Raw genomic sequence first — 22,393 nt, 5'->3', positions numbered from 1 at the left:
CAGAAGCCACGTCTATCGCTTAGTTGGCTTGACAGTTGCGTTGCTAGAATGTGCCACAAAATTATCCAAGTGACCTTGGTGAGCATTTCATTTTCAAATATTCTGAGTATTTCTACTTTCAGTTAAGTACAGTGGTGCCCCGCAAGATGAACGCCTCGCAAGACGGAAAACCCGCTAGACGAAAGGGTTTTCCGTTTTGGAGGCGCTTCGCAAAACGAATTTCCCTATGGGCTTGCTTCGCAAGACAAAATGTCTTGCGAGTTTTTCCAACTTTTTTTCCCGTCCCCCCTTTTTCTAAGCCGCTAAGCCGCTTATCAGCTGATCCGCTAAGCCGCTAAAAGCCGCTAAGCCGTCAATGGGCTTGCTTCGCAAGATGAAAAAACCGCTAGACGAAGAGAATCGCGGAACGGATTCTTTTCGTCTTGCGAGGCACCACTGTATTTTTTTTATTTATTCGATTTAGGCAGAGTTGCCCCCCTGACCCCTGGCTATACTCATGGTAATTTACATGATCAGTTACATCAGTTCAGTAAGCTATGTAATTTTGCCACAGCGGACAGTGAGAGAAGTAACATAGTTTTTGCTGGAAGGCAAACTGCAGTGAAATGGAAACAGCACTGCATACAGTTATCTCGGGTTAAGAACTTCATTCGTTCTGGAGGTCCGTTCTTAACCTGAAACTGTTCTTAACCTGAGGTACCACTTGAGCTAATGGGGCCTCCCGCTGCTGCTGCGTGATTTCTGTTCTCATCCTGAAGCAAAGTTCTTAACCCGAGATACTATTTCTGGGTTAGCGGAGTCTGTAACCTGAAGTATCTGTAATCTGAAGCATCTGTAACCCGAGGTACCACTGTACAACAAATACAGAGCAGAATGAAAAACAATGCCCTCTCTGGAAGACTGCCTACAGAAAAAATGTTTGTAGCCTTTGCTCTCTCTAAGAATACAGAAAGCTGCCTAATATTGAGTCAAACCACTGGTCCAATTTGCTCTGTACACTGATAGGCAACAACATCCCAGATTACTGTAAAATATTATATGCCTCTGAAGACAGTATGGAAACTTTAGCTGGTGCAGGATTTAGCAGCCAGGTTTCTCACTGGGGTAAGACAATTTGATCACATTACACAGATTCTATTCCGACTGTACTGGCTACCAAATACTTTCCAGGCCCCATGGAAAGTGCTGGCATAGACCTATAAAGCCTTAAATGGCTCAGGACCGCAATACCTCAAGAACCTACCCAGACCCTGTGATTATCATCTGAGGCTCTTCTTTGTGTGTCTCCTCCATGAGAGGTCTGGAGGGTGGCAACACGAGAATGGGGCCTTCTCTGCAGCGGCTCCCCATTTGTGAAATACTCTCCCCAGGGAGGTCCACCTGGCACCTTAATTATACACCTTTAGGTGCCAGAAAAAAATGTTCCTCTTCAACCAGGCCTTTGGCTGATTGACATCTGATGCCCTTTTAAAAATGTGTTGTGGGTGAGGGAATTATTGGGTTGTCTTGGTTTTTATTATGTATTTTGTGTTTTTTTTGTTATGTACTGAGTTGAATAGGATCCAAAATGCAGCAGTCTGATTGGTCCTAGAACAATAGGATTTAGAATGCAGCAGTCTGATTGGTCCTAGAATAATAGGATCCAGAATGCAGCAGTCTGACTGGTCCGCAGGAGCCACCCAATCCAACTCCGGGTGGAAGTGAATCCACAACCTGATTGGCCTACAGGAGAATCCCAGAATTAGCCAATCACATGGGGCCCATTGTGTAAATAATGTATATAAAGCAGACATTCTGGGGGAACTTCCATTCCTCACTACTCTGAGCTGAATAAAGAGCATGAAATCCACACTCGACTCCGAGTATATTTCACTTTTATATTGTGATTTTATGTTGTGAACCACCCTGAGATCTACAGGTATAGGACAGCAAGTATACAAATAATAATAATAATACTAATAATAATCAGACAGACAGACAGGCAACAGCTCTCCCAGGTTTCAGGCAGAGGACTCTCCTGACCTACCTGGAGATAATGAGGATTGAACTTGGAACCTTCTGTGTGCAAAAACAGATGCCCTACTGCTAAGCCAAAGCCCATGCCCTAATGCCTGAGAGCCTTTTAACTGGGATGCACAGCTGAGCTGAGGGCTCTCCCCATTTCTATGGCACCTGCATGGAGATCACTTCCCCATCAAGCGGTGCTGACGGGTGTATCTTACCACTGTTCTGCCAGTGCTTTGCACTGCAGGAATTCCATCGCCTGTCCCCACCCACCCGTTGACTATGCGGCGAGAGAAGAACTGTACGAAAGTCTGTTATGGGCCATTATGAAAGAGCACTCAATTATTGCCATTGCTTTTCAGCAAATTGATATGTGTGCAGCTGCGTGGCTCCACTTCCAGTTGTTAAAAGACAGAGCGCGTCAGAGCCGAGAACAAGGGAAAGATCTGCTGTGTAAGTAGTATTTGTCAGAAAACCAGAGTAATTGCTGCTGTTTGCTGTGATTTATTGAGGTAACAAAGGTTAATAACAGTGTCACTCAGTCTCATTTTCATGTCATTATGATGTACCAGCCACAGAGCGCAGCACAGCTGGGATAAGGGGGCTCCATCACTGGGCTTTATCTGACAGAGAGAGAGAGAGAGAGAGAGAGAGAGAGAGAGAGAGAGAGAGAGAGAGAAATACAGCCTTCTTTTTAGTATTCTCCAAATGCCTGCAGGCCTTTTGTTTTGAAACTCAACGGACAAGAGGGAAAGACCTTTGGGGATGTTGTGATGTGCAGGGGACTCTTGTCTCTGTAGGCTTCCCTGTTTTATTTCAAACTGCAAGGAGAGTGGCTCCATGCCTCCAGCTCTTGCCTGTGGAAAACTACTCTTGCCTTTGAGAAGAAGAGGTAGACCTTTAAGATGGGAGAACTTCCTTGGTCTAGAACTCCAGGGACATGCTTGCAAGGTTCTTTTCCGCTGTGGCTCTGATCAACACAGAGACCAGGAACGATGTGTTGCAGTGGGCAGGAGATGACCCTTGATTTCTATGTTCTTTTGTTCTGTGTCTGTGTGTGCTGCCACAAGATGTAGTGTTGGCTTTCAACTTGGACCAGTTTGGACCAGATTCATGGGAGATGAAGGCTATCACCAGTGGCTACTAGTCACGATGGCTATGTACCACCTCCAGAGACAGAGGCAGTATGGAAGGGGTCAGGAGGGAGTTTAATATGCTTTCTTGGGGGTGGGGCACCTTGGAGACTTTCTGGTGCTGCCCTGGGCTCCTTTGGGAAGAAGGGTGGGATATAAATTTAATCAATAAAAATCAATCAATCAATCAATCAATCAATCAATCAAATAATTTATGCCTCCTCTCTTTTCTATTTAACAATATCTTTGCCTCTATTCCATAACTTTGCAATACATTTTTTTTCTCTCTCTCTCATTCCACACCCCCCCCATAGATAAAACAGTCATGCGCTTTCCTCCTCTTCCTTTCCTCCAAAATAAATAAATACGGTAAATATCGAGACTAACCAGTGTTGCTCCCACTGGCCCAAATGTCTATTTGGCACCACCCAGTACACACCCCTCCCTCTCTCCTTCCCTGCCCACCCCCAGCTTGTAGCATGGAAACCCCTTTCTTCCTCCTCCTAAGATTAGGCTCTATCTATATGTCTTAACCATATGCCCCCAAAGTGAGGAATTCATTAGCATACATTACACATTCATAAGAAAGAAATGGGCCAGGAGAGTGGGAGGCGTTGCAATTTATCTCAGCTGCTCCTTGACATGCTGCCTGGCAGGAGGGGGGAGAAGAAACGATCAGAGCTGGAGCTGCGATTCGGCCCCTTGCACCTGCTTCTAGGCAAATCCAGACTCTTCCAACCACCCTCTCTGCCGCGAATGGGGGAGAAGTCAGATTCAGTTCACATTTAAAGGTGAAGATGCCCCATTCACACTTCCCTGAATTCAGAAACAATGCACAAACCGAAACGCGGCTATCCTTTGAAATTCACACTTCTCTGAATTTTGCAATGCAGCTCTCCAGTCAAGTAACATGGGGGATAAAGCACCACATACTGTGATAAAGCATGCATAAAAATGTTTGTGAAAATAACATGCAAAAATGTTTGCGAAGAGAACGTAAAAATAAATGAAATGGATGTGCAAAAAATGTGTATGTTAGGCAATATCATAGCAAAGAATGTGTATGTTAGGAGTCATTTGCACTAATATGCTGGTGAATTTTCATGAGGACTTCAATTATTTCACCATCACAAAGAGATGTGGAGAACAGAACTTAAGGCTGGAAAAATGAGAAATCGAGAGAACAGTTTCTTCCACCTCTGATCTACACTCCATTTTCATCTATATTGAACATGTTTTGCAGGGTATCGTATTATTTGAGAAATCTGCTTGACTAGAGGCGGCCATGGAATAATAATAATAATAATAATAATAATAATAATAATAATTTATTTATACCTCACCCATCTGGCTGGGTTTCTCCAGCCACTCTGGGCGGCTCCCAACAGAATTTTAAAAACATGATAAACATCAAACATTTAAAACTTCCCTAAACAGGGCTACCTTCAGATGTCTTTTAAAAGTCAGATAGTTGACATCTGATGGGAGGGCGTGCCACAGGGTGGGCGCCACTACCAAGAAGGCCCTCTGCCTGGTTCCCTGTAACCTCACTTCTTGCAGTGAGGGAACTGCCAGAAGGTCCTCAGAGCTGGACCTCAGTGTCTGGTCTGAACGATGGGGGTGGAGACGCTCCTTCAGAAGAGAAGGATGCACACTTCCACACTTGCATGTTTTTCTCAACTTGACAAATGATTTCTGATTTTCCAGATGACCACCCTGTCTGGCCACACCAGCCTGCCTCTGCTAGGGTTGCTGTGTCTCCTACTCTGTGGATGAGGGTGCTCTTGTTGAAGGGCAGCCGATGTCTGGTTTAAAGCTAAAGGGAGACTGGGGTGGGAAGGGCTGGAACAGGTCAAAGTACAACTTGATGTTGCCCATCAACAGTACCTGGTCACAGTGAGCCAGTGTGTAGTGGTTAAGAGCGGTGGACTCGTAATCTGGTGAACCGGGTTCGCTTCCCTGCTCCTCCACATGCAGCTGCTGGGTGACCTTGGGCTAGTCACACTTCCCTGAAGTCTCTCAGCCTCATTCACCTCACAGAGTGTTTGTTGTGGGGGAGGAAGGGAAAGGAGATTGTTAGCCACTTTGAGACTCCTTAGGGTAGTGATAAAGTGGGATATCAAATCCAAACTCTTCTTCATCATCATCGCTAAGCTCTACTGTGGTCCGATTTAAATTAGGGCAATTATTTCTAAAATGGACTAAATTATTCAGTTTTTATGCAGATCTGTGCTCTTGTTTCCCCCCATGATACATCTCCTCTTTTTTGTGTGATGTCACTACCATACCCTCCGCTCAGTTCATTTAACCTTAGCGCATAAACTGCTGGCGGAGGAAAATATGACTAATCTATCCATCTTGGAAGTGTATGTTTTGTGTGCATGAGAAAGAGAGAATGAGGGAGGGAGGCTGAGAAAGAGAGAGGGTTGATATCCCAGTTTATTTTGCTTTTATCACACTTTCTGCAGAGCACAGCGGGAATAGACCTCCCCCGGAACATCACAACAAAAGCCAAGAGAAGCTTGTAAGAAGTGAGGTCACAGCAAATGTGACATATATATTGAATACTGAATGCACCGGGAACCCTGTGAGTTATCCTTTCTATCTCTCCCTGTATTTTGTGCCTGGTTACTTGTTTACAAAATACCATTGCTGTTTAATTTTTTTAAGGCACTCCAGCAAGAGCATTCCACTTACGTTGTACATCAGGAGTAAGGAACTCCAGCTGACAGCAGGGTTTTGCCAGGTCCTCTGGGTCCTCTCCTGCCCATCAGCTGCTTAGCAGGGAGCGGATGAGAGGCTGCAGGACTTTGATGTTGTGTGAAGGATGCAGCAGCAGCTACTCCATCTGCAAGAAGATCTGCTGCCAGATCATCAAAGCACAGGGTGGGGAGCGTGCATCTGGGAGGTACAAAAAGATGCAAAAAGTCATCCCTGCATTTCGCAGCTACGCATGTGCAATTTTCGGGATTCTGTTGCAGATGGAAGTTGAGGCTTTGAATAGTTGTGAGGGACTGTTGAGTTGTGGGGACTGTTGAGTTCTTTCCTTTTACACAGGCAGTTACTTCTCCCAGCACATGGAAACACAGCACATGAATGCTTCTCCCTGCATATAGAAATATAGGCTAGGCAACTCTCTAACAAGCTAGTTTTCTATGTGGAAGGAATTTTTCCAAGCAGATTTCAATAACTCCCCATGGAAAAAGGACTCGGGGACACTGTCTTGAAAGTATGAAGCAACACAGTTAAGTCACAGGATTACCTCTCCATGAGAATTAGCATGGCAAGTTGCAGGTTTGAGGAGATCATCAACGAAGTGTCACCTGGTGATTCCAATCCTACATCTCTGGCCCCTTCCAATATAATATCTCCCCCCCCCAAAAAAAAAGGAAGAGGGGGAAAAAGGACAGAGCTACTGCACCTTTAATAGTAATGTAGAAGAGAGAATTTCAGCAGGTATAATTTCTCACTATTAAAGGTATAGGAGCACTGCCCTTTTTTTCCATCTACCCTTCCAGTAGTGGTAGTTGCTCCAATAAGTATCAGGAAGCTAGGAGACACCGTTTTTATTTTCCCACAATGCCTCACATATAGCTTGTCTCAGAGGCACCATGGGAAATTGAAATGGTGACCTTTAGTCTGAGCTAGCCACTGCTGATTAGAGGACAAGATCTTTTTAGGGGTGGAACTAGGTGTCAAGAAATTGACAAAAGATCTTGATTGCCATCAGTAGTAATGATCATCATGCAAATTTGGTCTCAGTTCTCACTGGGAGGGTTTGACTAATTTGCTGTGTGTGGAGTAGTGGTTAGGAGCATTGGCCATGAGCCAGAAAGTTGCCAGCTCACCGAGGAACTCATTAAAAACTCATTAAGAAAGCTGTTATTGGCACAACCTCCTAGTTGTCAGGCCATATGACTCTACCTCAGCCTGTAACCAAGTCTAAGCATATGCACCCCAAACAATCATAGATTGCTTCCCAGTCGCATTTTTAGCCCACCTATTCCCTTCTCCTTCCTCTGTTCCCTGCTCCCTCCCTGTGCCAAGGTTTATATTATAAGTTGCTTGGGGCTGCTTTCTTCTTGTACTCGGTAACACAGGGCCTGGGGACCTGTTCCAGCCCAAGGGCCACCTTGCTTTCTGGGGGCCATATTCCAGTGGAGGGTGGAGCCACAGGCAAAACTGGGCAGAGCAAGGAATGCAATTTTTGCCTTTGTATGTTAGGCTGCTGTCTATGCACAGTTGCACATCTTTCTCTACCCTCCACCCAAAGAACCAAGAGGTATTGTTGGAAGTGAAGGATAGGCTATTGCCAGGACACAACTTTGGCTGAGCCCTAGAGGAAGTCCTGTAGCTGACAAACAATCACAGTGCAAGACCAGTCCTACCATTGGGCAGAGTGAGGTATCTACCACAGGCAGCAGATGCTGAGGGGCAGGGTGCACAGAGAAGGAGCTGAAGGACAGAGCTATGTGTGCCATGTGGTGTACCCTCAAAGCTAGGCTGCCCCTGCACGTGCTGTAGAGGACATTGCCCCATTTGCAACAATGAAGTAAGGCTAAACTGCCCATCTAGTTGTTCTTTGTATATGGAGCATGGAGAGCCGTCCCTTCATTCCCAGGAAGCAGAATGTCCTAGGGCCATCCCTGTCTGCAAGAATTACTCCAGATGGAAGTAGTAACTAGCGTTACTAATGTTACTATTGTGCTGCCAAAGCTTCCTGTTACGGAGGTTTATTTGTTTTGATGGTAAAGTTAAAGGGACCCCTGACCATTTGGTCCAGTCGCGGATGACTCTGGGGTTGCGGCGCTCATCTCGTTTTGCTGGCTGAGGGATCTGGTGTACAGCTTCTGGGTCATGTGGCCAGCATGACTAAGCCATTTCTGGTGAACCAAAGCAGCGCATGGAAACACCGTTTACCTTCCCGCTGGAGTGGTACCTATTTATCTACTTGCACTTTGTGCTTTCAAACTGCTTTCCTCCTATATACATAAAAATGTTGATATTGCAGTGTCCCAAGTGCACAGCGGAATGATGAGGAATACGTGCACATACTCTATATTGCTTTATTTACATTTCAAAGCTGGTAGATTACAGAAAAACATCTTGCCTCTGCCGGAGCAGAAAAGGCATCCTCTCTCCTCCTCTGAAGCACGGAGAGAATCACTGAGAAAACAGTGAAAAGCAGGAAACCAGTGTACGTCACATCCAGTCTCCCTTTCCCATGAGAAACCCAACAGCAATGCTGTCTGTGGAATGTAAACACCTGTCTCGTGACAAGCACTTCGCTGCACAGTGAAGAGAGCAGAAACCAACAGTCGTCACCCTGCAGTTTGTATGGCCGTTGATAGGCAGCCACGCCAACTCCAGTATGATAAATGGCAGGCAAGGCAATAAGCAAGGGTGCTGTTTAAAAGAGAGGGAAATGCTGTTTAGCCAATGGCATTAATATAAAGAAAGGTTGCAGTGTTTGGGACTTTTTAGTTTAGACAAAAGGTGAGTAAGAAGCAATAGGATAGGCGTCTATAAGATTATGCGTAGCATGGAGAAAGTGGATAGAGAGAATTTTTTTCTCCTCTTATAACACAATGAAGCTGAATGTTGGAAGATTTAGGACAGATAAAAGATAGTTCTTCTTCACACAGGATGTGTGGAACTCGCTCCCCCAGGAGACAGTGATGGTCACCAACTCGGATGGCTTTAAAAGAGGATCGGACAAATTCATGGAGGAAGAGAGGGCTGTCAGTGACTCCTAGTTGTTTGAAACCATGGGAGTGTCGGGATCACAGAATGCTGTGTGAGATAGTAAGTCTGCAGGCTTGAGTTTGCTAGCTGATGCAACTGGCTGATGCAAGCAGCCTGCAATACTTTCTATGCAAGTGCTGGGTCAGAAAGACTCAGCAGTAATGTGCTGTCAGTTGATTGGCTGCCATTGGTTTAAAAGGGAAACCTGTCCAGCAGTAAAGGTGGTGGTGTAGAGGAGTGTGGTCAGACAGAGAGAGAGATAGAGGTCTTCCTATTTAGCTTAAGGTGCAGCCAGGTGCTCTGTTTGACTGTATGAACTGTTCGTGTATTATAGCTTGTAGAGAGCCAGTGTGGTGTAGTGGTTAAGAGCAGTAGACTTGTAATCTGGTGAACCGGGTTCGCTTCCCCGCTCCTCCACATGCAACTGCTGGGTGACCTTGGGCCAGTCACACTTCTCTGAAGTCTCTCAGCCCCACTCACCTCACAGAGTGTTTGTTGTGGGGGAGGAAGGGAAAGGAGATGGTTAGCTGCTTTGAGACTCCTTAGAGTAGTGATAAAGTGAGATATCAAATCCACACTCTTTTTCTCTTCTATATAGCTCACAATAAATATACTGCACTGAAGAACCTGGAGCTCTGAGCATTTCTGCTAAAGCGCCGCGAAGAATTCGCGACAGGGAGGGGAGAGGGCTTTTGTGCTTGTGTTCTGCTCCTTGGTTTCTCACAGGCATCTGCTTGGCTACTGTGACTAAATGGGCCATTGGTCTGATCCAGCTGACAGTTGTGATGCTCTACTGTTTTTAAATGAGTTTTTGGTCACTTGGAGACCTTTGGTAACAAGTAACTAACAGATCCTGAAGCTGAGGCTCCTATACTTTGGCCACCTCATGAGAAGAGAAGACTCCCTGGAAAAGACCCAGATGTTGGGAAAGATGGAGGGCACAAGGAGAAGGGGATGACAGAGGGCGAGATGGTTGGACAGTGTTCTCGAAGCTACTCGCGTGAGTTTGACCAAACTACAGGAGGCAGTGGAAGACAGGAGTGCCTGGCGTGCTCTGGTCCATGGGGTCACGAAGAGTCGGACACGACTAAACGACTAAACAGCAACTAACAGCACAGTAACAAAATGATACTACTTGTGAGACATAAAGAAGAGTTGAGTTCTCCCCTCCACATACTGCTGGGGGCAGGGGGAATTTGGAACACCCCTCGGGGATGGCTGGTGGGTTCAAAACTGCTTTCCCCATAAAACCTGAAGATATATAATGGATTAGTGACCACGTCAGCTATGCAGTGCTCTGTAATGCCTTGATGGAGGGTGGAGGGAATTAATCTGGTTGTACCAAGATTTCAGAAATAGAGAGGAGAGGGGGAAAAAACTACTGGATTCCACTGCGACTAGCAAAACAGCCTTCTAAACAAACATCATCAGAGCAACTCAGTCCCCTCATTAGCACTCTTAACATCAAAGGCTCTCCTGCAGCAGAATTAACTATTTCTTCCAGGATGTTCAACAAAAGGAGGGATCCTAATGAGGTTAGTTAAAGGGGCTGCCCTGTTTCATTAGCTCTGCTGGGCTAGGTCTGCCAGTGAGGAACTATTAAGTAGATTGCTTTTTAAAAAAATTACTCTGTTAATTGATATAAAACAAAAGGACACAGATTAGTTGCATGCAATTAGCAAATTAATTATTGGCAATTACAGACTTAATAACGGAGTTGCTTTGCTGCTGTGCATTGGATTCTATGGCCCACATTCCTCACATTTATGAGCTGGAGATGTACCTTACACATAGACATACATACATGCATTCATTCACACACACACACACACACACACACACTCACTCACACCTATCATAAAAATAAAATATTTGGTTTATAAATAAATCTTTATTCATTCCTGTTATGCTGCTTTAGAGGTTGCTAGTATAGCACTTATGGGTGCACCTGGTACCCTGTCCTGAAATTATCCAATAGAATAGGTTTCCCTGTGTGCTGGACTGCAGTGGGGGACGGCTTCTTTTTATAATTCATTTAAAGCTCACAATGCTTTATCGAATATGTAATTATGCTTAGAGACCCAAAAAGGTTGGTGACACCTGTGCTATTTGAATTGGGGGACATCAGTCCCTTTAAGACATGTACCCTCAGCTCAACATTGATCCTTTAAAAATCTGAGTGACTTTCCCCCAAAATATCTTGAAGAAAACAGGGCTATGCCATCAGTCATTGATGGCAGCGGTGGAGCAAGCTGATTGGATGCCAGGGGTGGCGTGTGTGACCTGCACCCAGGGGCGGGGCCAGCTGCCCGTGGGGGCGGGGCTAGCCTCCGAGGAGTCTGCCTGCCTCTTCCCACTCAGCCGCCCTACAGCTGAGGGAGAGGCGGCAGGCGGACCATTTGGGGCAGTGCAGAGCTTGCGGGCACCCAAGCCACTGCGCCACTCCCAGGAGAGGAGCATGGCTTGGTCGCACTTCTGGCCCCGCAGTGAATGCCGCCTGGCATTTTGTCACCCGCCCTCAGTGGTGACACCCGGGGCGGACCGTCCCCACTGCCCCCTTCCTCCTCCCCTGATTGAGGGAGGAACCTTATTGTGCTGGTCCTGGGGCTAACTGAGAGGCGAGGTCCGAGTCCAGTCCGAGGTCGATGGTGCGGTATGGAGTCTGTCCGTCAAAGCTGTAGCTGGGTCCAAGGCAGGGAGTCGGGTACGGTCAGGAACTCTGGCAGAAGAGCAGGACAGGGTGCAGGCAGGAACAGGCTAGCAACAACGTTGCTGCTGCAACTTGGGACTGGACTGGCCTGCTTTTATCTGCCCCGAGGCAAAGGGCGGCTCCGGTCCACAGGTGACTCGCCTCTCCTGGCCTGGAGGCGAGCACTCCTCCTGCAGGAACTTAGTTCCCTCTGCCTCTCAGCCCTGAGCCTCTGCAGCTCAGGAGAGGCTGGAGGGTTACCAGACCCAGAGGCAACCTCAGCTTCCCCTGACGGGGCTGAGAGTGGAGCACCTGCAGGCAATAGGTCCTCCATCACTTCAGGGGCCAGAGCAGACTCAGCTGGTACCTGCACCTGAGGATCCAGCACAGGTGAGGACCCTTCAGGCTCAAGCCCCAGCCCAGGCTCAGCTGGTTCTGGAGGCGGGGAATCCTGTGCAGGCTGGGATTCCTCAGGTTCAGCCTCTGAGTCTGAATTCCAGGTCATCACACTTATGTTCCCTGGAAGGGCAGATGAGGGCCCATAGAATGTTGCAGAATTCTTTTTCCAAAGTCCAGGAATGTTTCTCTTCTGCTGGTTGTGCCCTGTGGGCAATGGGTCCAAAAACAGAGCGTGCCAGCCATGTCCCTGCATCCACAGAATCCAGGGCTGGCTCTGGACATTTTGATGCTAGAGGACAACCAAACACAAGACGCCATACATTTCTCTTCCATCTCCTTCTCTGATGCGCATTCGCTGCCAACATGTACCCACTGTGCACATCAGTGTGCAATCCGGCATAGCTGACCAAACTGTGGTGCACGTGAGTTAAGTTTTGCAGACTCTTGCGCACATGCAAATGCACACACACACACACAATTTCTGCTTTCTAAACTCTTGTCCTGTAACACAGATTTGTCACTGCTGTTCATCAACACAAGACATGGTAAACCCTATGGAATAATCTGCCTCAAGTGTTTATCGGAAATAATAATGCTTTTATTTTCTGTGCATGCATCCTGAAGTTACAAAGCCTCAGATGGGATTAATAGAAATTTTAATTAAGATATGGAAATAAGCCTCTTTCTCTCACATGTACAGAGAAAGCTGGAAGTTAGTTGTGTGATTGACAGCCTGCTAAGACCTGCTGGAGAAACCATTTCTCAATATGGATGGCATCTCTTAAGGCAAAACCGCAAAGATACCCTGACCTAGATTCATTTGTTTATGAAATCATTTCTACCTCAAATCTTGCACCCAAACAGGATCTGTGGAATATCTTAATAAAACAGCCTATTTAAAGAATAAGAGTGCTGATTGCTTGTGGTGAAGAGGTCTTGCGAGGGCTCCATCATGGGGCCAGATTGTAGTTGGAGCTATTGACAATTTATTGAACCAGGTGATGGCTGAATCTTTAACAGATAGGCCACAGGTAGTCCCAGGTGCAGACACGGGTGGCGCTGTGGGTTAAACCACAGAGCCTAGGACTTGCTGATCAGAAGGTCGGCGGTTCGAATCCCCGCGACGGGGTGAGCTCCCGTTGCTCGGTCCCAGCTCCTGCCAACCTAGCAGTTCGAAAGCACATCAAAGTGCAAGTGGATAAATGGGTACCACTCTGGCGGGAAGGTAAACGGTGTTTCCGTGCGCTGCTCTGGTTCGCCAGAAGCGGTTTGGTCATGCTGGCCACATGACCCGGAAGCTGTCTGAGGACAAACGCCGGCTCCCTCAGCCCATAGAGCGAGATGAGCGCTGCAACCCCAGAGTCGGTCACGACTGGACCTAATGGTCAGGGGTACCTTTACCTTTACCTTTTAGTCCCAGGTGCAGTACCCACTGTGGTCCTAACTCCTCACATTGCAACATGTCCTGTTTCCTGTTCACCAAGAAAGTGCTAGTGTGGGAACTCTTTGTGCCAGCAGTTCTTAAAGACAGGCTGATTAATTTGTCTTGCCAAGAGGAGTGCAAGTATATCCTTTCCCATCAACCCCCCTCCCAAAATCCAGGTGAATAAAACCTGACATTTACTGCAAGCACAGGAAAGAGCTGGTGATTACCACTCCTCAGGCTTTTGTGCAAAAGGAAGGGCAGTTTGGTGACAGAAAATCTGCAAAGCGTTAAACAGAAATGATTTTTTTAAAAAGGAATCTCAGCCAAATTAAACTTTAATGCAAAGCCCAGCAGGAGATGAGGAAAGAAGAAATTAAGGTTTGGATTTATTTATTTATTTTAAAAAATTGAAGGACTCCATTAAAAAAATGGCTCGGAACAAAATCTCAAGTTTATGTGTGAATGAAAAAGCACTAACCCAAGATAAGGCAGTTGCAATAAATTGTGTGGTTAAGTACCAATAGCTGACATTATCTCTGTTCAAGCAGGAGGGATTAATACTGTTTAATAGCAATTTATTAGCACTTACACACATTTCACTCCTCCCCCCCCCCCCCGCCACTGCCCTCTTGAAATTAAAAATATATATATATCATCGCTTCCTAATCTTTTAACAAGAAGTCAAGAGCTAACTGCATTCTAAAACAATTTTAAACGCTGGATATTGTGGTCACACTGTTTGAGTTCAATTTAAATATTTAGCAAACATGAGATAAACTATATGGGCACTTTAAACACACACACACACACAGAGAGAGAGAGAGACAGACAGACAGAGAGAGAGGACTCTTTACAGTAAAGCTACAGTAGGAATCCATGTATATTCTTGCCTTATGAGAGGTTGAACAGGTATCCTAATTACCTGTGGACTAAGAGGAGTTCATTAACACCTGTTATCATGTATGCTGGGCTTGTACCTGAAGAATTCACGACACTAGTGTCCAAGTGGATCAGTGCCAAAGAGTGACTCAGAAAAGTCTTGTTGCAATAGCTCCTCCACTCAACAGGAGGAGCTGTAGCAAGGACTTTTCTAGACTTGGGAACAGGCAATTCAGCACCAAAATTGACTAGCATGCCTGACAAGGTGGGTGGGGTGTACCGTATCTTTCGCTCCATAAGACGCACTTTTTTCTTCCTAAAAAGTAAGGGGAAATGTCTGTGCATCTTATGGAGCGAATGTGTGGTCCCCAGAGCTGAATTGCCCAGGGGTGAAAAGCAGATCATGCTTCTTTTTTTCTGAAAAAGGGAAGAGGGTGTTGAAAGGAAGCAGCTGATCGGGGCAAGTGATCGGGGAGGGAGATAAGGGATGCTAGCAATAAAGGAGCCTGCCTGGGAGTGGGGAGGTAAAAGCCCATGGATCCTCAGCCTGCACCAAAAAAAAATACACTGTTTTGTGCAGCCACAATGGTGCAAAAATGTGGTTACAAAGCACAGATCCACATGGATACTCAGGATTTTTGCATTGTGCTCCCCCAAACTCACCGTCAAATCACATGTTTGTGGCCACAGCATGGAAATCATACATCCACTGTTTCGTTCAGAATTTTTTTTTTCTTGTTTTCCTCTAAAAACTAGATGTGTCTTATGGTCAGGTGCGTCTTATGGAGCGAAAAATATGGTAAATATCAAAATTATTATTATTAGAACAAAACAAGACCATTATGATAGCGCCTCTGACTGGTCTGGTTGATCATACCTCATCTTAATAAGCCAAGATAAAGGTCCTTTGATCCTTTTTGTGGTTAGCCACAGTTAAGACAGGAAGTCTCCAATTCACTACACTGTGCAATTTATGCCCAATTTCCAGTTTGGTTCTGAAGTCTATATGCATTTCTGATGAAAATGAACAGGAAGAGGAAGGAAGGAAGTTCTCTTGTGCACAAAATGTTCTGTTCCTGAGACTCGTATTTTAATATTTGTGCCGACAGGAACAAGACTGATATTAAACTATTTAAATGTTGTAAATTATCGCGATACACACGCACATGCAGGTGTATATGAGTCTGATTTCTACGTCTTTTCTTTGGCAGAATGTTAAATGCCCTTGGATGGATGGGAAGAGGGAAAATGTCGATAAAATAAATAAAAATGGATGGGAAACATTTATCTGGCAGCCCGCAAGATAACACCATCAGGAGAAGCAGCTGCATCCAAGGGTGGGGGTGATGGGGAGGACAGGAAAACAAGACATCTCTTTTATGGGGAGTGTGTGTGTGGAGGAGATGAATGCAAAGCACAGATTTGGTAAGAAAATCAGCTGAGAATGAAAAGGTGACAATGAAATTAAATAAGTAAACTTGAGCTGTTCGTTAAAAAGGGAGAGAGAACCCAGTGTGTTGGAACTACCTTGCAAATTGGTGAAGAAGCCAAGCTTTTGACACCAGCTTTGCAGCATTCAATACTAACTGAATTCCATTTATTTATTTTTTAAACTCATTGGTTAATCATTCATGGCAGGTCCCAACAACCCAACAAAAATAATGTAGTAACTGACCTGTGTGCTACTTGCTATTGATGTAATAAAGCCATACCTTGGGTTACAGGTGCTTCAGGTTGTGTTTTTTTGGGTTACGGACGTGCTGAAACCCGGAAGTACTGGAACGGGTTACTTTTGGGTTTTGGCGGTCGCCCATGCGCAGAAGCACTAAATCGCGCTTTGTGCATGTTCAGAAGCACCGAATCGCAACCTGCGTGTGCCCAGACGTGGCGCTGCGGGTTGTGAACAATGTGGGTTGCAAACGTGCCTCCTCCACAGATCACGTTTGCAACCCAAGCGTCCACTGTACTGTATGATTCTCTCCTTACAGTGGAAAATGGCCGCTATTAAGCAATCCATCAATTATCGTCAGAGCTGGAGCAAATTATTGCTTAAGCTGAAATTGGTTTTGTAGGTGAGGGAGACTACTTTAAATCATCAGATTTGGTATTTGCATGTGATAATACTTTACTAGATTTTGTGCGCATGTGAAGACCCAAAGAGTGTTGGCCCAGCCTTCCTAGTCTGATTGGAAGTAATACTGCAATTTTTGTTGGTGAAGAAGGAACTCAACTTTTGATTAACATGTTCATGTGAATAATAATAATAATAATAATAATAATATAATAATAATAATTTATTATTTCTACCCCGCCCATCTGGCTGGGTTTCCCCAGCCACTCTGGGCGGCTTCCAACAAAAGATTAAAAATACATAAATGGAAAGGACATGTGTGGAAACCTACAGGCTGAAATCCAGTGCCAATGTAATTGACACCATTGGTGGATCCCAATTGCTCTCCATAAGTGGCAGTGCCCTGCTGGCTCCAATTGAATGGCTAGACGCACTACGTTGTAGGTTGTCATGGACTGGCTGGATGCAGAGATGGGCTGGGAGGCACCAGATAGTTACCTTGTATACCAGGATTGGTTACCACCTTCCCTTCTGAACAGAGGAGAGATCCAATAGCTTCTTTTCTCTGTGAGTGAGCACAGCAGTGGCTGGTGTAGGTGCCCTTTTCCATCTCCTCTCCAAAAAATTTGTTTTGGAGCTTTTCTTTGATTTTTTTTTTTAAAAAAAATACTCCAACTTACCGTATGTCTGGCTTTTCCGATTCAGCAGAAATCCTCCCCGATGCCATTTTAAAGAGATTCCCAGACATGTCTTCACCATTTGTGCTCCTGTCCCTTCTGCTCATTTAGATGTGGCAGCCATTTTGTGTTACGCCACACCCAAGGGCAGCCATTTTGTAAGTGGCACCTCCAACACTTGCTAAAATTCCCAAAGATCCCCACAGGGCCGAGAAGGTTGGCAATCCCCCCCCCCCAATTTAGTCCAGAATCTTGTCTTCAACGATTATCACCCAACAACTCTCACCCAGGTCAACCCTTTCCCATTGTTTACCTACCAACCTGCTAGCAACTTATATTCAGAGCTATACTACTGGTTGTTCTCATGGGTAATAAAACCTTCCCTATGAATTTGTGCAATTCCCCTTTTAAGCTATGGGTAAGCAACCGTTGCTTATTCTTGTTGTGTATTTCACTTTTAGTCTTTCCTGTGGGGAAGTTTTGCCTCTTGGCTGGCCTCTACCCTTCTAATTTCTCACTCATTTGCAGCTGCACAGACTAACAAGGACCTCCTTACTATATATAACCTAGTAGGGAAGATGTGAAACTTCTCAGGTTTCAAGGAGGTTTCAGAAGTCTTGCCGAGACAATTTCAGACCACTTGTGATTATTCCTCAGCAGCAACAAAACTCCTGACCAAACTCAATTACTTCTATACCTAAGTGACTTGTTATAAACAATTAGGTGGGTCAATGCATATGCAAATACCAGAAGCACAAATCACCTTTGGTTGGGGATGGGGAGAAGATGAAGATGTTTGATCTGCACCGATACTCTTGTACTTTTTATTAAAAAGTAACCGCAACAAAATATTTTAAAATACACTGTTGCCTGCTCTCCCAACACATTTGTTGTTGTTGTTGTTTAGTCATTTAGTCGTGTCCGACTCTTTGTGACCCCATGGACCAGAGCATGCCAGGCACTCCTGTCTTCCACTGCCTCCCACAGTTTGGTCAAACTCACGCTGGTAGCTTCGAGAACACTGTCCAACCATCTCGTCCTCTGTCGTCCCCTTCTCCTTGTGCCCTCCATCTTTCCCAACATCAGGGTCTTTTCCAGGGAGTCTTCTCTTCTCATGAGGTGGCCAAAGTATTGGAGCCTCAGCTTCACGATCTGTCCTTCCAGTGAGCACTCAGGGCTGATTTCCTTCAGAATGGATAGATTTGACCTTCTTGCAGTCCATGGGACTCTCAAGAGTCTCCTCCAGCACCATAATTCAAAAGCATCCATTCTTCGGCGATCAGCCTTCTTTATGGTCCAGCTCTCACTTCCATACATCATTACTGGGAAAACCATAGCTTTAACTATACGGACCTTTGTTGGCAAGGTGATGTCTCTGCTTTCCCAACACATTAATCTTGTCTATATCCCAATAAAGGGCTTGTAAACCTTCTCTCTACCTCTTTCTTTGCTCCCCCATGCTGAGATCAGAAATCTGGTTTGATTGGATCCAAATACCTCGGTGCTGTTCACTTCCAGCAAAAGGGGGAGAGGTGGAAACGAAGCCTGTCGCAGAGTAAATAATTAGAATTATTTCCTTTTTCCTTTTTAAAGCTGCTAGTTCTCAGCTGGCCAACTGAACATGCGAATTTGAAGGCAGGGTATTTATATCCCCGACTTCACACTTAACCATGCAATTGGCAACCACGAACAAGGGCGATAATAATTACACTGTGATGTTGAGCCCCGGTACCCTTGAGGTAGAAACGAACGGAATGAACACAGCTAGGCACTTTGTCGCAGAAACTCCAGGGTTGTAAATGACATTCACCTGACAGAAAATTGGAAGCGGACTATGCAATGATATGAAGTGGAGAGTCTGGTGGCCACTGGGAATGGCAAGGCAAGAGGCTGCCCTCGATGTAAAAGCCTGAAATCCCCTTTCCAAGGTTAGAACAGGGAGATTTCCATTGCTCTCGAGAAGTCATTTCAATTTGTACCTGTGTTCATAACAGGACAGAGCTTCAGTTTATAATCTGAGCAATAAAGCCGGCTCATCAGGAACTTCTCAAGGAAACTTGTTATTACTGAAAATGACACTCTAATTGCCTCCAGACATTCGGCAGGTCTACTGAGTGGAAGAGCCTGATAAGCTATTGAGCTATTAAGGGATGTAGAATCAATTAATGTAAGGAGATAAGAAAGTAATACCCTACCAAGGTAAACTAACTGAATCGTATGTGTCAGACAAGTTCACTGTGAACCCAGGAAGTGGTAGACGTTCCCAGTGCTGTCTGCCAGCGTTCTTCCCACACTGGCACACTGGAAATACGTTGAGCTGGCTTCTTCTTCTGACATGTCAAGCGGCATAGGGATGTTGATAGATGTTGGGAGATGATATATTTGCTAGTTATTATTCTTACTTCCTCGTGTTTGGGAGTTCAGCAGAATGCATCCCTTCGCTGCTTAAGAGGAAGCTTAGAGAGGCTAGTTTTAGCCTTTTAGTGTAAGTAATCTAGGATGATATAAGGCAGACTGGTATTTCCCCTTTTTCTCCCCCTTAAAACAATAATCACAACAAACAGTCTTGTAAAAGGTAACATTTACTCAGAGTAAAAATAAAAGATGCAGCTGCTTTGTCCAGGCAGAGGCATAAATTGCCATTCAGTTACAAAGACCTGGTTAAGTCTAGTTTAAGATGGTGTTCGAGCAATGGAGCTCAGACAGGCAGATTATTCTCACGTTTCTGGCTTGAGTGTTGAGATGAAGAGGTAAGAGAGATGCAAAAGAGCATGTGCCCGGGCAGGTAAGGAGAATATATATGGCTATGCCCTCCCCCTCTTAGGGCACAGTGAGAGTGTCTCTCACAGAGTTCTCTCTAGCAAACTGTCAGGAAAACTCTGTGATATTCGGCTCCTCTCATGTGCCTATCTAGTAAACATGCATTGTTGGTTTGACTGCATTGTAAATATCCCACAGGCAGCGACCAGAAGTGGGTGGGCAGTAAGCACCCCTTAACATGTGGGGTACAACTCCCTCACCTAGAAATATATTTTGCCCCTTCTGTGCCAACCCCTCACCCACCCAATCTGTTTCTGGTGCCACCAGTGTTTGAATGTGAGAAGGTGCTTAACCCTTCCTTTGCTGCTCATCCTCTCCCACCCACAACTCTCTCACTTTAGCTACTCTCTTCCTAGCCCACATATCCTAACACATGACACAAAGGCCTCATTCACAGCATACGTTTAAAGCACATTTATACCACTTTAAACACTTACAGCTCCCCCCAAAAGAATTCTGCAGGTTGTAGTTTGTTAAGGGTGCTGAGGAAGACCCATTCGTACCCAGCTCAGAGCTACAATTCTCAAAGTTCCTTGTGAAGTGGGATTGATAGTTAAACCACTCTGGGAATTGTTGCTCAGCAAATAGGGGCCTCCTAACAACTCTCAGAACCCTTAATAAACTACAACTCCCAGAGGGTGTTGCCTTAATGGTTGTGTCCTGTGGTCATTAAAGGTAAAGGTAAAGGGACCCCTGACCATTAGGTCAGTCGTGACCGACTCTGGGGTTGCGGCATTCATATCGTTTTATTGGCCGAGGGAGCTGGCATACAGCTTCCGAGTCATGTGTCCAGCATGGCTAAGTCGCTTCTGGCAAACCAGAGCAGCGCATGGAAACGCCGTTTATCTTCCCACCGGAGCGGTACCTATTTATCTACTTGCACTGGTGTGCTTTCGAACTGCTAGGTTGGCAACGGGAGCTCAGCCCATCGCAGGGATTCGAACTGCCAACCTTCTGATTGGCAAGTCCTAGGCTCTGTGGTTTAACCCAATGTGTAAAGTCACAAATTTTGCTGAATTACACCTTGAATATACACCTCCACTTTTCCTTGGGCTTTCAGATCTAAAACCAGATCTGTGACCAGCAAAGGCATGGGTAAACTCCCAGGAAGATTCCTCTAGCATAGGCATGTCCAACTTCCAAGAGACTGAGATCTACTCCCACTATAATAAACCTGGCAATGATCTACCCATTGGATTGACCAAAGTTGTTGAGCGTTTTTTGAGGGGGGTGGTGATCAGGATCCCACAGTCGACCTGTGGGACATCCCTGCTTTAGAAACATAGTAAGACTCGGATACTTCATAAGGCAGTACAGGACCAGTACAACAGACACTCCATCATCTCCATTTTTGACCTTAAAGACCAAGAAAAAACATCTGTGCATGATGCATAAGTTGTGAGCAAGCACAATTTGTGACATCACACAACAACATTACTTATATACAGGGCACAGCTTAGCTTCCAGTTACTCAGTTTTGTGTAGCTCAAGTCAACCTAAACTCTGGTCTTAAATCTGCAGGGTTTCTCATATATATATATATTTGAATAATGATGATGATGACTTCTTCTTTTTTTAAAAAACAACAACCAATGTATCAGTGATTGTTTGCAACACAGCTGCCCAGTCCTTTGTGTACCAAATAAATAATAGCAATAAAGCCCCCTTCATCACTATCCCCAGCAAACACGCGCTCCCATACACAGGTTAGCATAATCACATTCTCTTTTGTTCTCTTCACTTTCTTTGTTCACTGTGCAGTAATGAAAAATGACAGCCATATTTATTGTAACATTCCTCCAGGAATGCAAAGATAATTACCTACTCTTAGCAAGGAGATGAGAACAAGGGTGAATTCTATCTCCTTCCAACTGTCTGCACCCTAAGACAGGAGCGTGTGTGAAATGCAAATAATTAGACCTGTAGGAGTAATTAAGGGGTAGGAAATTGAGCACCGTGGGTTGGTGTGTGTGCATGAGAAGAAGTTGTTTCGATGGCGGTGGTTTCTGGTTGTGTAAAATAAAACCTGGCAGATGTCTTGTGCTATAAGAGACCGTCAACAACCACCAAGGCCTGGCTTAGTTTTACGAGGGAACTTTTGGCCTTCTTGAGAGAACCTCCTGCTCAACAAATGCAATTGAGTCTCAGTGTGATGCAGTTGGGGCCGGCTCTTGCATTAGGCAGAGTGTGCAACATCACTTAAGCTAAACTGCTTGCTTTTGGTGCCACAGAGCCAGGCAGTGTCAAAGTTAAGCACAGTTCAAACAGTTTCTAGGAGGTGGGGAATCACCATTTGCAGTAGCTGCAGCCAGAAGCGGCTCATTCAATGGGGTGAAGCTACAGCATTCACTTCCTGACAGTGGTGTTGCTGCCCTGCACTGAGAGAGAAAGGTGGGGGCGCCGCAGGCAAGTGGAGATCGTATCTGTGGAGTCCATCCAGCACTCTTGCTAGTGCATCCACACAGCCCCATATCTCATTATCTCCATCCTAGTAAGGGACACAGTGCAGCTTTGCCCTATCTGAACTGCTTCTGGGAGTAGCTCATGATC

The 22,393-nt window shown here is 45.4% G+C and overlaps 1 long non-coding RNA gene across 2 annotated transcripts; it reads left to right on the top strand.

The window, feature by feature from the left end:
* Positions 1–20,979, top strand: LOC307218131. 2 transcript variants are annotated; one of them, XR_013839807.1, is made up of 5 exons: positions 1–78; positions 2,367–2,457; positions 4,845–4,915; positions 5,606–5,724; positions 20,904–20,979. It is a non-coding gene; the product is annotated as an uncharacterized lncRNA (long non-coding RNA). The 2 variants fall into 2 exon arrangements; XR_013839806.1 differs by lacking the exon at positions 4,845–4,915.
* The last annotated feature ends 1,414 nt before the right edge of the window (positions 20,980–22,393 follow it).

This window comes from Podarcis cretensis, assembly GCF_951804945.1.
Source record: "Podarcis cretensis genome assembly, chromosome: 6".
NCBI classification, from domain to species: domain Eukaryota; kingdom Metazoa; phylum Chordata; class Lepidosauria; order Squamata; family Lacertidae; genus Podarcis; species Podarcis cretensis.
Note: the sequence above shows the minus strand (reverse complement) of the source record. Positions and strands in the feature narration are given on the sequence as shown.